The following is a 16,280-nucleotide window of genomic DNA, read 5'->3' as shown; positions in this document are numbered from 1 at the left end:
TTTCAGTCACCTTTTGACTTGACCCTGACCTAATTAACTTTTTGACCCTCTGCAGACCTGTGCCTCGTCTCGGTCAGGATCCTAACACAGAGGTGGATTTGGAACTGGAGTTCAATGCGACCTCCACAGTACCTATCCCCAAGGGCAGTGACGTTGTTGAAACATTGAAAGAGGCTGTGACCAATCCAAACTCTAACTTCAACTTATCTTTGGATCTGAACTCCATCACTGTGATAAGTAAGCAAACTCAATCAATAGGTGCTCCAATAATATCCATTGACAAGTAATGTTCAGTTGTAGAATCTTTGAAGTTAAATCCCGTTGCGGAATTGATCAACCAATTGCGGCTACATCAGCAACATTTCACTGTCCTCCCTCCAACATCCCACGTTATCAAGTTGTACACACTAGTACATCACCAGTAAAGTTTAAGCACACGTTGCATTTGGAGCACCTTTCAAATTCTAAAAGAGTGCAATGTTTTATCAATTTCAGATGCCCCTGCTACAACAACTGTTCCTGCTACAACTGCCATAACAACGGCACCTCCTCCAGTGGTGGAATTACAAGTCACCTTGCAGCAAGCTTTTGTACCAGCCTTGACTGACCCTCAAAGCACAGAATTCAAAACACTATCAGTAACCATTACTACAATTGTAAGTCCTCGAAATCCAGATACTACCATTCATTTGTGTCTATGTTGATGTGGTTATTGACTTTACCTAAGGCTCAAGTGACAATGACTTTAGGCTTAATGATCGGTGAGCTACGGGAATAAGGGATTGTTAAAATATATAGGCCTAATAATGTTATATATATATTATGTTTGTAAGATCTCTCATACTATTTGATAGTCTATTAAAGTTGACTCTTCTCTCCCCTACTCCTTACAGTGTGACACAATCTTCCGAGAAAGATATGGGCCTAGTTTCGTTCAGACGACTGTTACTCAATTCAGGTAATATTGTATTCTACTTTTAAACCATTTTCTTTAATTTAGACAATAAAGTCTTTAGAACCTAAAAAGCCTTATTTTTAGCACAACTTTACTTTTTCAGTCACCTTTTGACTTGACCCTGACCTAATGAACTTTTTGACCCTCTGCAGACCTGTGCCTCGTCTCGGTCAGGATCCTAACACAGAGGTGGATTTGGAACTGGAGTTCAATGCGACCTCCACAGTACCAATCCCCAAGGGCAGTGACATTGTTGAAACATTGAAAGAGGCTGTGACCAATCCAAACTCTAACTTCAACTTATCTTTGGATCTGAACTCCATCACTGTGATAAGTAAGCAAACCCAATCAATAGGTGCTCCAATAATATCCATTGACAAGTAATGTTCAGTTGTAGAACCTTTGAAGTTAAATCCCGTTGCGGAATTGATCAACCAATTGCGGCTTCATCAGCAACATTTCACTGTCCTCCCTCCAACATCCCACGTTATCAAGTTGTACACACTAGTACATCACCAGTAAAGTTTAAGCACACGTTGCATTTGGAGCACCTTTCAAATTCTAAAAGAGTGCAATGTTTTATCAATTTCAGATGCCCCTGCTACAACAACTGTTCCTGCTACAACTGCCATAACAACGGCACCTCCTCCAGTGGTGGAATTACAAGTCACCTTGCAGCAAGCTTTTGTACCAGCCTTGACTGACCCTCAAAGCACAGAATTCAAAACACTATCAGTAACCATTACTACAATTGTAAGTCCTCGAAATCCAGATATGACCATTCATTTGTGTCTATGTTGATGTGGTTATTGACTTTACCTAAGGCTCAAGTGACAATGACTTTAGGCTTAATGATCGGTGAGCTACGGGAATAAGGGATTGTTAAAATATATAGGCCTAATAATGTTATATATATATTATGTTTGTAAGATCTCTCATACTATTTGATAGTCTATTAAAGTTGACTCTTCTCTCCCCTACTCCTTACAGTGTGACACAATCTTCCGAGAAAGATATGGGCTTAGTTTCGTTCAGACGACTGTTACTCAATTCAGGTAATATTGTATTCTACTTTTAAACCATTTTCTTTAATTTAGACAATAAAGTCTTTAGAACCTAAAAAGCCTTATTTTTAGCACAACTTTACTTTTTCAGTCACCTTTTGACTTGACCCTGACCTAATTAACTTTTTGACCCTCTGCAGACCTGTGCCTCGTCTCGGTCAGGATCCTAACACAGAGGTGGATTTGGAACTGGAGTTCAATGCGACCTCCACAGTACCTATCCCCAAGGGCAGTGACATTGTTGAAACATTGAAAGAGGCTGTGACCAATCCAAACTCTAACTTCAACTTATCTTTGGATCTGAACTCCATCACTGTGATAAGTAAGCAAACCCAATCATTAGGTGCTCCAATAATATCCATTGACAAGTAATGTTCAGTTGTAGAATCTTTGAAGTTAAATCCCGTTGCGGAATTGATCAACCAATTGCGGCTACATCAGCAACATTTCACTGTCCTCCCTCCAACATCCCACGTTATCAAGTTGTACACACTAGTACATCACCAGTAAAGTTTAAGCACACGTTGCATTTGGAGCACCTTTCAAATTCTAAAAGAGTGCAATGTTTTATCAATTTCAGATGCCCCTGCTACAACAACTGTTCCTGCTACAACTGCCATAACAACGGCACCTCCTCCAGTGGTGGAATTACAAGTCACCTTGCAGCAAGCTTTTGTACCAGCCTTGACTGACCCTCAAAGCACAGAATTCAAAACACTATCAGTAACCATTACTACAATTGTAAGTCCTCGAAATCCAGATACTACCATTCATTTGTGTCTATGTTGATGTGGTTATTGACTTTACCTAAGGCTCAAGTGACAATGACTTTAGGCTTAATGATCGGTGAGCTACGGGAATAAGGGATTGTTAAAATATATAGGCCTAATAATGTTATATATATATTATGTTTGTAAGATCTCTCATACTATTTGATAGTCTATTAAAGTTGACTCTTCTCTCCCCTACTCCTTACAGTGTGACACAATCTTCCGAGAAAGATATGGGCCTAGTTTCGTTCAGACGACTGTTACTCAATTCAGGTAATATTGTATTCTACTTTTAAACCATTTTCTTTAATTTAGACAATAAAGTCTTTAGAACCTAAAAAGCCTTATTTTTAGCACAACTTTACTTTTTCAGTCACCTTTTGACTTGACCCTGACCTAATGAACTTTTTGACCCTCTGCAGACCTGTGCCTCGTCTCGGTCAGGATCCTAACACAGAGGTGGATTTGGAACTGGAGTTCAATGCGACCTCCACAGTACCAATCCCCAAGGGCAGTGACATTGTTGAAACATTGAAAGAGGCTGTGACCAATCCAAACTCTAACTTCAACTTATCTTTGGATCTGAACTCCATCACTGTGATAAGTAAGCAAACCCAATCAATAGGTGCTCCAATAATATCCATTGACAAGTAATGTTCAGTTGTAGAACCTTTGAAGTTAAATCCCGTTGCGGAATTGATCAACCAATTGCGGCTTCATCAGCAACATTTCACTGTCCTCCCTCCAACATCCCACGTTATCAAGTTGTACACACTAGTACATCACCAGTAAAGTTTAAGCACACGTTGCATTTGGAGCACCTTTCAAATTCTAAAAGAGTGCAATGTTTTATCAATTTCAGATGCCCCTGCTACAACAACTGTTCCTGCTACAACTGCCATAACAACGGCACCTCCTCCAGTGGTGGAATTACAAGTCACCTTGCAGCAAGCTTTTGTACCAGCCTTGACTGACCCTCAAAGCACAGAATTCAAAACACTATCAGTAACCATTACTACAATTGTAAGTCCTCGAAATCCAGATATGACCATTCATTTGTGTCTATGTTGATGTGGTTATTGACTTTACCTAAGGCTCAAGTGACAATGACTTTAGGCTTAATGATCGGTGAGCTACGGGAATAAGGGATTGTTAAAATATATAGGCCTAATAATGTTATATATATATTATGTTTGTAAGATCTCTCATACTATTTGATAGTCTATTAAAGTTGACTCTTCTCTCCCCTACTCCTTACAGTGTGACACAATCTTCCGAGAAAGATATGGGCTTAGTTTCGTTCAGACGACTGTTACTCAATTCAGGTAATATTGTATTCTACTTTTAAACCATTTTCTTTAATTTAGACAATAAAGTCTTTAGAACCTAAAAAGCCTTATTTTTAGCACAACTTTACTTTTTCAGTCACCTTTTGACTTGACCCTGACCTAATTAACTTTTTGACCCTCTGCAGACCTGTGCCTCGTCTCGGTCAGGATCCTAACACAGAGGTGGATTTGGAACTGGAGTTCAATGCGACCTCCACAGTACCTATCCCCAAGGGCAGTGACATTGTTGAAACATTGAAAGAGGCTGTGACCAATCCAAACTCTAACTTCAACTTATCTTTGGATCTGAACTCCATCACTGTGATAAGTAAGCAAACCCAATCAATAGGTGCTCCAATAATATCCATTGACAAGTAATGTTCAGTTGTAGAACCTTTGAAGTTAAATCCCGTTGCGGAATTGATCAACCAATTGCGGCTACATCAGCAACATTTCACTGTCCTCCCTCCAACATCCCACGTTATCAAGTTGTACACACTAGTACATCACCAGTACAGTTTAAGCACACGTTGCATTTGGAGCACATTTCGAATTCTAAAAGAGTACAATGTTTTATTAATTTCAGATGCCCCTGCTACAACAACTGTTCCTGCTACAACTGCCATAACAACGGCACCTCCTCCAGTGGTGGAATTACAAGTCACCTTGCAGCAAGCTTTTGTACCAGCCTTGACTGACCCTCAAAGCACAGAATTCAAAACACTATCAGTAACCATTACTACAATTGTAAGTCCTCGAAATCCAGATACTACCATTCATTTGTGTCTATGTTGATGTGGTTATTGACTTTACCTAAGGCTCAAGTGACAATGACTTTAGGCTTAATGATCGGTGAGCTACGGGAATAAGGGATTGTTAAAATATATAGGCCTAATAATGTTATATATATATTATGTTTGTAAGATCTCTCATACTATTTGATAGTCTATTAAAGTTGACTCTTCTCTCCCCTACTCCTTACAGTGTGACACAATCTTCCGAGAAAGATATGGGCCTAGTTTCGTTCAGACGACTGTTACTCAATTCAGGTAATATTGTATTCTACTTTTAAACCATTTTCTTTAATTTAGACAATAAAGTCTTTAGAACCTAAAAAGCCTTATTTTTAGCACAACTTTACTTTTTCAGTCACCTTTTGACTTGACCCTGACCTAATGAACTTTTTGACCCTCTGCAGACCTGTGCCTCGTCTCGGTCAGGATCCTAACACAGAGGTGGATTTGGAACTGGAGTTCAATGCGACCTCCACAGTACCAATCCCCAAGGGCAGTGACATTGTTGAAACATTGAAAGAGGCTGTGACCAATCCAAACTCTAACTTCAACTTATCTTTGGATCTGAACTCCATCACTGTGATAAGTAAGCAAACCCAATCAATAGGTGCTCCAATAATATCCATTGACAAGTAATGTTCAGTTGTAGAACCTTTGAAGTTAAATCCCGTTGCGGAATTGATCAACCAATTGCGGCTTCATCAGCAACATTTCACTGTCCTCCCTCCAACATCCCACGTTATCAAGTTGTACACACTAGTACATCACCAGTACAGTTTAAGCACACGTTGCATTTGGAGCACATTTCGAATTCTAAAAGAGTGCAATGTTTTATTAATTTCAGATGCCCCTGCTACAACAACTGTTCCTGCTACAACTGCCATAACAACGGCACCTCCTCCAGTGGTGGAATTACAAGTCACCTTGCAGCAAGCTTTTGTACCAGCCTTGACTGACCCTCAAAGCACAGAATTCAAAACACTATCAGTAACCATTACTACAATTGTAAGTCCTCGAAATCCAGATACTACCATTCATTTGTGTCTATGTTGATGTGGTTATTGACTTTACCTAAGGCTCAAGTGACAATGACTTTAGGCTTAATGATTGGTGAGCTACGGGAATAAGGGATTGTTAAAATATATAGGCCTAATAATGTTATATATATATTATGTTTGTAAGATCTCTCATACTATTTGATAGTCTATTAAAGTTGACTCTTCTCTCCCCTACTCCTTACAGTGTGACACAATCTTCAGAGAAAGATATGGGCTTAGTTTCGTTCAGACGACTGTTACTCAATTCAGGTAATATTGTATTCTACTTTTAAACCATTTTCTTTAATTTAGACAATAAAGTCTTTAGAACCTAAAAAGCCTTATTTTTAGCACAACTTTACTTTTTCAGTCACCTTTTGACTTGACCCTGACCTATGAACTTTTTGACCCTCTGCAGACCTGTGCCTCGTCTCGGTCAGGATCCTAACACAGAGGTGGATTTGGAACTGGAGTTCAATGCGACCTCCACAGTACCTATCCCCAAGGGCAGTGACATTGTTGAAACATTGAAAGAGGCTGTGACCAATCCAAACTCTAACTTCAACTTGTCTTTGGATCTGAACTCCATCACTGTGATAAGTAAGCAAACCCAATCAATAGGTGCTCCAATAATATCCATTGACAAGTAATGTTCAGTTGTAGAACCTTTGAAGTTAAATCCCGTTGCGGAATTGATCAACCAATTGCGGCTACATCAGCAACATTTCACTGTCCTCCCTCCAACATCCCACGTTATCAAGTTGTACACACTAGTACATCACCAGTACAGTTTAAGCACACGTTGCATTTGGAGCACATTTCGAATTCTAAAAGAGTGCAATGTTTTATTAATTTCAGATGCCCCTGCTACAACAACTGTTCCTGCTACAACTGCCATAACAACGGCACCTCCTCCAGTGGTGGAATTACAAGTCACCTTGCAGCAAGCTTTTGTACCAGCCTTGACTGACCCTCAAAGCACAGAATTCAAAACACTATCAGTAACCATTACTACAATTGTAAGTCCTCGAAATCCAGATATGACCATTCATTTGTGTCTGTGTTGATGTGGTTATTGACTTTACCTAAGGCTCAAGTGACAATGACTTTAGGCTTAATGATCGGTGAGCTACGGGAATAAGGGATTGTTAAAATATATAGGCCTAATAATGTTATATATATATATATATATTATGTTTGTAAGATCTCTCATACTATTTGATAGTCTATTAAAGTTGACTCTTCTCTCCCCTACTCCTTACAGTGTGACACAATCTTCCGAGAAAGATATGGGCTTAGTTTCGTTCAGACGACTGTTACTCAATTCAGGTAATATTGTATTCTACTTTTAAACCATTTTCTTTAATTTAGACAATAAAGTCTTTAGAACCTAAAAAGCCTTATTTTTAGCACAACTTTACTTTTTCAGTCACCTTTTGACTTGACCCTGACCTATGAACTTTTTGACCCTCTGCAGACCTGTGCCTCGTCTCGGTCAGGATCCTAACACAGAGGTGGATTTGGAACTGGAGTTCAATGCGACCTCCACAGTACCAATCCCCAAGGGCAGTGACATTGTTGAAACATTGAAAGAGGCTGTGACCAATCCAAACTCTAACTTCAACTTATCTTTGGATCTGAACTCCATCACTGTGATAAGTAAGCAAACCCAATCAATAGGTGCTCCAATAATATCCATTGACAAGTAATGTTCAGTTGTAGAACCTTTGAAGTTAAATCCCGTTGCGGAATTGATCAACCAATTGCGGCTACATCAGCAACATTTCACTGTCCTCCCTCCAACATCCCACGTTATCAAGTTGTACACACTAGTACATCACCAGTACAGTTTAAGCACACGTTGCATTTGGAGCACCTTTCAAATTCTAAAAGAGTGCAATGTTTTATTAATTTCAGATGCCCCTGCTACAACAACTGTTCCTGCTACAACTGCCATAACAACGGCACCTCCTCCAGTGGTGGAATTACAAGTCACCTTGCAGCAAGCTTTTGTACCAGCCTTGACTGACCCTCAAAGCACAGAATTCAAAACACTATCAGTAACCATTACTACAATTGTAAGTCCTCGAAATCCAGATATGACCATTCATTTGTGTCTATGTTGATGTGGTTATTGACTTTACCTAAGGCTCAAGTGACAATGACTTTAGGCTTAATGATCGGTGAGCTACGGGAATAAGGGATTGTTAAAATATATAGGCCTAATAATGTTATATATATATTATGTTTGTAAGATCTCTCATACTATTTGATAGTCTATTAAAGTTGACTCTTCTCTCCCCTACTCCTTACAGTGTGACACAATCTTCCGAGAAAGATATGGGCTTAGTTTCGTTCAGACGACTGTTACTCAATTCAGGTAATATTGTATTCTACTTTTAAACAATTTTCTTTAATTTAGACAATGAAGTCTTTAGAACCTAAAAAGACTTATTTTTAGCACAACTTTACTTTTTCAGTCACCTTTTGACTTGACCCTGACCTAATGAACTTTTTGACCCTCTGCAGACCTGTGCCTCGTCTCGGTCAGGATCCTAACACAGAGGTGGATTTGGAACTGGAGTTCAATGCGACCTCCACAGTACCTATCCCCAAGGGCAGTGACATTGTTGAAACATTGAAAGAGGCTGTGACCAATCCAAACTCTAACTTCAACTTATCTTTGGATCTGAACTCCATCACTGTGATAAGTAAGCAAACCCAATCAATAGGTGCTCCAATAATATCCATTGACAAGTAATGTTCAGTTGTAGAACCTTTGAAGTTAAATCCCGTTGCGGAATTGATCAACCAATTGCGGCTACATCAGCAAAATTTCACTGTCCTCCCTCCAACATCCCACGTTATCAAGTTGTACACACTATTACATCACCAGTACAGTTTAAGCACACGTTGCATTTGGAGCACATTTCAAATTCTAAAAGAGTGCAATGTTTTATTAATTTCAGATGCCCCTGCTACAACAACTGTTCCTGCTACAACTGCCATAACAACGGCACCTCCTCCAGTGGTGGAATTACAAGTCACCTTGCAGCAAGCTTTTGTACCAGCCTTGACTGACCCTCAAAGCACAGAATTCAAAACACTATCAGTAACCATTACTACAATTGTAAGTCCTCGAAATCCAGATATGACCATTCATTTGTGTCTATGTTGATGTGGTTATTGACTTTACCTAAGGCTCAAGTGACAATGACTTTAGGCTTAATGATCGGTGAGCTACGGGAATAAGGGATTGTTAAAATATATAGGCCTAATAATGTTATATATATATTATGTTTGTAAGATCTCTCATACTATTTGATAGTCTATTAAAGTTGACTCTTCTCTCCCCTACTCCTTACAGTGTGACACAATCTTCCGAGAAAGATATGGGCTTAGTTTCGTTCAGACGACTGTTACTCAATTCAGGTAATATTGTATTCTATTTTTAAACAATTTTCTTTAATTTAGACAATGAAGTCTTTAGAACCTAAAAAGACTTATTTTTAGCACAACTTTACTTTTTCAGTCACCTTTTGACTTGACCCTGACCTAATGAACTTTTTGACCCTCTGCAGACCTGTGCCTCGTCTCGGTCAGGATCCTAACACAGAGGTGGATTTGGAACTGGAGTTCAATGCGACCTCCACAGTACCTATCCCCAAGGGCAGTGACATTGTTGAAACATTGAAAGAGGCTGTGACCAATCCAAACTCTAACTTCAACTTATCTTTGGATCTGAACTCCATTACTGTGATAAGTAAGCAAACCCAATCAATAGGTGCTCCAATAATATCCATTGACAAGTAATGTTCAGTTGTAGAACCTTTGAAGTTAAATCCCGTTGCGGAATTGATCAACCAATTGCGGCTACATCAGCAACATTTCACTGTCCTCCCTCCAACATCCCACGTTATCAAGTTGTACACACTAGTACATCACCAGTACAGTTTAAGCACATGTTGCATTTGGAGCACCTTTCAAATTCTAAAAGAGTGCAATGTTTTATTAATTTCAGATGCCCCTGCTACAACAACTGTTCCTGCTACAACTGCCATAACAACGGCACCTCCTCCAGTGGTGGAATTACAAGTCACCTTGCAGCAAGCTTTTGTACCAGCCTTGACTGACCCTCAAAGCACAGAATTCAAAACACTATCAGTAACCATTACTACAATTGTAAGTCCTCGAAATCCAGATATGACCATTCATTTGTGTCTATGTTGATGTGGTTATTGACTTTACCTAAGGCTCAAGTGACAATGACTTTAGGCTTAATGATCGGTGAGCTACGGGAATAAGGGATTGTTAAAATATATAGGCCTAATAATGTTATATATATATTATGTTTGTAAGATCTCTCATACTATTTGATAGTCTATTAAAGTTGACTCTTCTCTCCCCTACTCCTTACAGTGTGACACAATCTTCCGAGAAAGATATGGGCTTAGTTTCGTTCAGACGACTGTTACTCAATTCAGGTAATATTGTATTCTACTTTTAAACAATTTTCTTTAATTTAGACAATGAAGTCTTTAGAACCTAAAAATACTTATTTTTAGCACAACTTTACTTTTTCAGTCACCTTTTGACTTGACCCTGACCTAATGAACTTTTTGACCCTCTGCAGACCTGTGCCTCGTCTCGGTCAGGATCCTAACACAGAGGTGGATTTGGAACTGGAGTTCAATGCGACCTCCACAGTACCTATCCCCAAGGGCAGTGACATTGTTGAAACATTGAAAGAGGCTGTGACCAATCCAAACTCTAACTTCAACTTATCTTTGGATCTGAACTCCATTACTGTGATAAGTAAGCAAACCCAATCAATAGGTGCTCCAATAATATCCATTGACAAGTAATGTTCAGTTGTAGAACCTTTGAAGTTAAATCCCGTTGCGGAATTGATCAACCAATTGCGGCTACATCAGCAACATTTCACTGTCCTCCCTCCAACATCCCACGTTATCAAGTTGTACACACTAGTACATCACCAGTACAGTTTAAGCACACGTTGCATTTGGAGCACATTTCAAATTCTAAAACAGTGCAATGTTTTATTAATTTCAGATGCCCCTGCTACAACAACTGTTCCTGCTACAACTGCCATAACAACGGCACCTCCTCCAGTGGTGGAATTACAAGTCACCTTGCAGCAAGCTTTTGTACCAGCCTTGACTGACCCTCAAAGCACAGAATTCAAAACACTATCAGTAACCATTACTACAATTGTAAGTCCTCGAAATCCAGATACTACCATTCATTTGTGTCTATGTTGATGTGGTTATTGACTTTACCTATGGCTCAAGTGACAATGACTTTAGGCTTAATGATCGGTGAGCTACGGGAATAAGGGATTGTTAAAATATATAGGCCTAATAATGTTATATATATATTATGTTTGTAAGATCTCTCATACTATTTGATAGTCTATTAAAGTTGACTCTTCTCTCCCCTACTCCTTACAGTGTGACACAATCTTCCGAGAAAGATATGGGCTTAGTTTCGTTCAGACGACTGTTACTCAATTCAGGTAATATTGTATTCTACTTTTAAACCATTTTCTTTAATTTAGACAATAAAGTCTTTAGAACCTAAAAAGCCTTATTTTTAGCACAACTTTACTTTTTCAGTCACCTTTTGACTTGACCCTGACCTATGAACTTTTTGACCCTCTGCAGACCTGTGCCTCGTCTCGGTCAGGATCCTAACACAGAGGTGGATTTGGAACTGGAGTTCAATGCAACCTCCACAGTACCTATCCCCAAGGGCAGTGACATTGTTGAAACATTGAAAGAGGCTGTGACCAATCCAAACTCTAACTTCAACTTATCTTTGGATCTGAACTCCATCACTGTGATAAGTAAGCAAACCCAATCAATAGGTGCTCCATTGACAAGTAATGTTCAGTTGTAGAACCTTTGAAGTTAAATCCCGTTGCGGAATTGATCAACCAATTGCGGCTACATCAGCAAAATTTCACTGTCCTCCCTCCAACATCCCACGTTATCAAGTTGTACACACTAGTACATCACCAGTACAGTTTAAGCACACGTTGCATTTGGAGCACATTTCGAATTCTAAAAGAGTGCAATGTTTTATTAATTTCAGATGCCCCTGCTACAACAACTGTTCCTGCTACAACTGCCATAACAACGGCACCTCCTCCAGTGGTGGAATTACAAGTCACCTTGCAGCAAGCTTTTGTACCAGCCTTGACTGACCCTCAAAGCACAGAATTCAAAACACTATCAGTAACCATTACTACAATTGTAAGTCCTCGAAATCCAGATATGACCATTCATTTGTGTCTGTGTTGATGTGGTTATTGACTTTACCTAAGGCTCAAGTGACAATGACTTTAGGCTTAATGATCGGTGAGCTACGGGAATAAGGGATTGTTAAAATATATAGGCCTAATAATGTTATATATATATATATATTATGTTTGTAAGATCTCTCATACTATTTGATAGTCTATTAAAGTTGACTCTTCTCTCCCCTACTCCTTACAGTGTGACACAATCTTCCGAGAAAGATATGGGCTTAGTTTCGTTCAGACGACTGTTACTCAATTCAGGTAATATTGTATTCTACTTTTAAACCATTTTCTTTAATTTAGACAATAAAGTCTTTAGAACCTAAAAAGCCTTATTTTTAGCACAACTTTACTTTTTCAGTCACCTTTTGACTTGACCCTGACCTAATTAACTTTTTGACCCTCTGCAGACCTGTGCCTCGTCTCGGTCAGGATCCTAACACAGAGGTGGATTTGGAACTGGAGTTCAATGCGACCTCCACAGTACCTATCCCCAAGGGCAGTGACATTGTTGAAACATTGAAAGAGGCTGTGACCAATCCAAACTCTAACTTCAACTTATCTTTGGATCTGAACTCCATCACTGTGATAAGTAAGCAAACCCAATCATTAGGTGCTCCAATAATATCCATTGACAAGTAATGTTCAGTTGTAGAATCTTTGAAGTTAAATCCCGTTGCGGAATTGATCAACCAATTGCGGCTACATCAGCAACATTTCACTGTCCTCCCTCCAACATCCCACGTTATCAAGTTGTACACACTAGTACATCACCAGTAAAGTTTAAGCACACGTTGCATTTGGAGCACCTTTCAAATTCTAAAAGAGTGCAATGTTTTATCAATTTCAGATGCCCCTGCTACAACAACTGTTCCTGCTACAACTGCCATAACAACGGCACCTCCTCCAGTGGTGGAATTACAAGTCACCTTGCAGCAAGCTTTTGTACCAGCCTTGACTGACCCTCAAAGCACAGAATTCAAAACACTATCAGTAACCATTACTACAATTGTAAGTCCTCGAAATCCAGATAATACCATTCATTTGTGTCTATGTTGATGTGGTTATTGACTTTACCTAAGGCTCAAGTGACAATGACTTTAGGCTTAATGATCGGTGAGCTACGGGAATAAGGGATTGTTAAAATATATAGGCCTAATAATGTTATATATATATTATGTTTGTAAGATCTCTCATACTATTTGATAGTCTATTAAAGTTGACTCTTCTCTCCCCTACTCCTTACAGTGTGACACAATCTTCCGAGAAAGATATGGGCCTAGTTTCGTTCAGACGACTGTTACTCAATTCAGGTAATATTGTATTCTACTTTTAAACCATTTTCTTTAATTTAGACAATAAAGTCTTTAGAACCTAAAAAGCCTTATTTTTAGCACAACTTTACTTTTTCAGTCACCTTTTGACTTGACCCTGACCTAATGAACTTTTTGACCCTCTGCAGACCTGTGCCTCGTCTCGGTCAGGATCCTAACACAGAGGTGGATTTGGAACTGGAGTTCAATGCGACCTCCACAGTACCAATCCCCAAGGGCAGTGACATTGTTGAAACATTGAAAGAGGCTGTGACCAATCCAAACTCTAACTTCAACTTATCTTTGGATCTGAACTCCATCACTGTGATAAGTAAGCAAACCCAATCAATAGGTGCTCCAATAATATCCATTGACAAGTAATGTTCAGTTGTAGAACCTTTGAAGTTAAATCCCGTTGCGGAATTGATCAACCAATTGCGGCTTCATCAGCAACATTTCACTGTCCTCCCTCCAACATCCCACGTTATCAAGTTGTACACACTAGTACATCACCAGTAAAGTTTAAGCACACGTTGCATTTGGAGCACCTTTCAAATTCTAAAAGAGTGCAATGTTTTATCAATTTCAGATGCCCCTGCTACAACAACTGTTCCTGCTACAACTGCCATAACAACGGCACCTCCTCCAGTGGTGGAATTACAAGTCACCTTGCAGCAAGCTTTTGTACCAGCCTTGACTGACCCTCAAAGCACAGAATTCAAAACACTATCAGTAACCATTACTACAATTGTAAGTCCTCGAAATCCAGATATGACCATTCATTTGTGTCTATGTTGATGTGGTTATTGACTTTACCTAAGGCTCAAGTGACAATGACTTTAGGCTTAATGATCGGTGAGCTACGGGAATAAGGGATTGTTAAAATATATAGGCCTAATAATGTTATATATATATTATGTTTGTAAGATCTCTCATACTATTTGATAGTCTATTAAAGTTGACTCTTCTCTCCCCTACTCCTTACAGTGTGACACAATCTTCCGAGAAAGATATGGGCTTAGTTTCGTTCAGACGACTGTTACTCAATTCAGGTAATATTGTATTCTACTTTTAAACCATTTTCTTTAATTTAGACAATAAAGTCTTTAGAACCTAAAAAGCCTTATTTTTAGCACAACTTTACTTTTTCAGTCACCTTTTGACTTGACCCTGACCTAATTAACTTTTTGACCCTCTGCAGACCTGTGCCTCGTCTCGGTCAGGATCCTAACACAGAGGTGGATTTGGAACTGGAGTTCAATGCGACCTCCACAGTACCTATCCCCAAGGGCAGTGACATTGTTGAAACATTGAAAGAGGCTGTGACCAATCCAAACTCTAACTTCAACTTATCTTTGGATCTGAACTCCATCACTGTGATAAGTAAGCAAACCCAATCAATAGGTGCTCCAATAATATCCATTGACAAGTAATGTTCAGTTGTAGAACCTTTGAAGTTAAATCCCGTTGCGGAATTGATCAACCAATTGCGGCTACATCAGCAACATTTCACTGTCCTCCCTCCAACATCCCACGTTATCAAGTTGTACACACTAATACATCACCAGTACAGTTTAAGCGCACGTTGCATTTGGAGCACATTTGGAATTCTAAAAGAGTGCAATGTTTTATTAATTTCAGATGCCCCTGCTACAACAACTGTTCCTGCTACAACTGCCATAACAACGGCACCTCCTCCAGTGGTGGAATTACAAGTCACCTTGCAGCAAGCTTTTGTACCAGCCTTGACTGACCCTCAAAGCACAGAATTCAAAACACTATCAGTAACCATTACTACAATTGTAAGTCCTCGAAATCCAGATACTACCATTCATTTGTGTCTATGTTGATGTGGTTATTGACTTTACCTAAGGCTCAAGTGACAATGACTTTAGGCTTAATGATCGGTGAGCTACGGGAATAAGGGATTGTTAAAATATATAGGCCTAATAATGTTATATATATATTATGTTTGTAAGATCTCTCATACTATTTGATAGTCTATTAAAGTTGACTCTTCTCTCCCCTACTCCTTACAGTGTGACACAATCTTCCGAGAAAGATATGGGCTTAGTTTCGTTCAGACGACTGTTACTCAATTCAGGTAATATTGTATTCTACTTTTAAACCATTTTCTTTAATTTAGACAATAAAGTCTTTAGAACCTAAAAAGCCTTATTTTTAGCACAACTTTACTTTTTCAGTCACCTTTTGACTTGACCCTGACCTATGAACTTTTTGACCCTCTGCAGACCTGTGCCTCGTCTCGGTCAGGATCCTAACACAGAGGTGGATTTGGAACTGGAGTTCAATGCGACCTCCACAGTACCTATCCCCAAGGGCAGTGACATTGTTGAAACATTGAAAGAGGCTGTGACCAATCCAAACTCTAACTTCAACTTATCTTTGGATCTGAACTCCATCACTGTGATAAGTAAGCAAACCCAATCAATAGGTGCTCCAATAATATCCATTGACAAGTAATGTTCAGTTGTAGAACCTTTGAAGTTAAATCCCGTTGCGGAATTGATCAACCAATTGCGGCTAAATAAGCAAAATTTCACTGTCCTCCCTCCAACATCCCACGTTATCAAGTTGTACACACTAGTACATCACCAGTACAGTTTAAGCACACGTTGCATTTGGAGCACATTTCGAATTCTAAAAGAGTGCAATGTTTTATTAATTTCAGATGCC

The 16,280-nt window shown here is 39.2% G+C and overlaps 1 protein-coding gene across 1 annotated transcript in view; it reads left to right on the top strand.

Annotated features, from left to right (window-relative positions):
- Positions 1-16,280, top strand: part of LOC139372652 (uncharacterized) — a 52,643-nt gene that overhangs the window by 31,187 nt on the left and 5,176 nt on the right. The window lies entirely within an intron of this gene.

The sequence above is a fragment of the Oncorhynchus clarkii genome, chromosome 18, assembly GCF_045791955.1.
Source record: "Oncorhynchus clarkii lewisi isolate Uvic-CL-2024 chromosome 18, UVic_Ocla_1.0, whole genome shotgun sequence".
NCBI lineage: Eukaryota > Metazoa > Chordata > Actinopteri > Salmoniformes > Salmonidae > Oncorhynchus > Oncorhynchus clarkii.
This window is presented reverse-complemented; position numbering and strand designations above follow the sequence as displayed.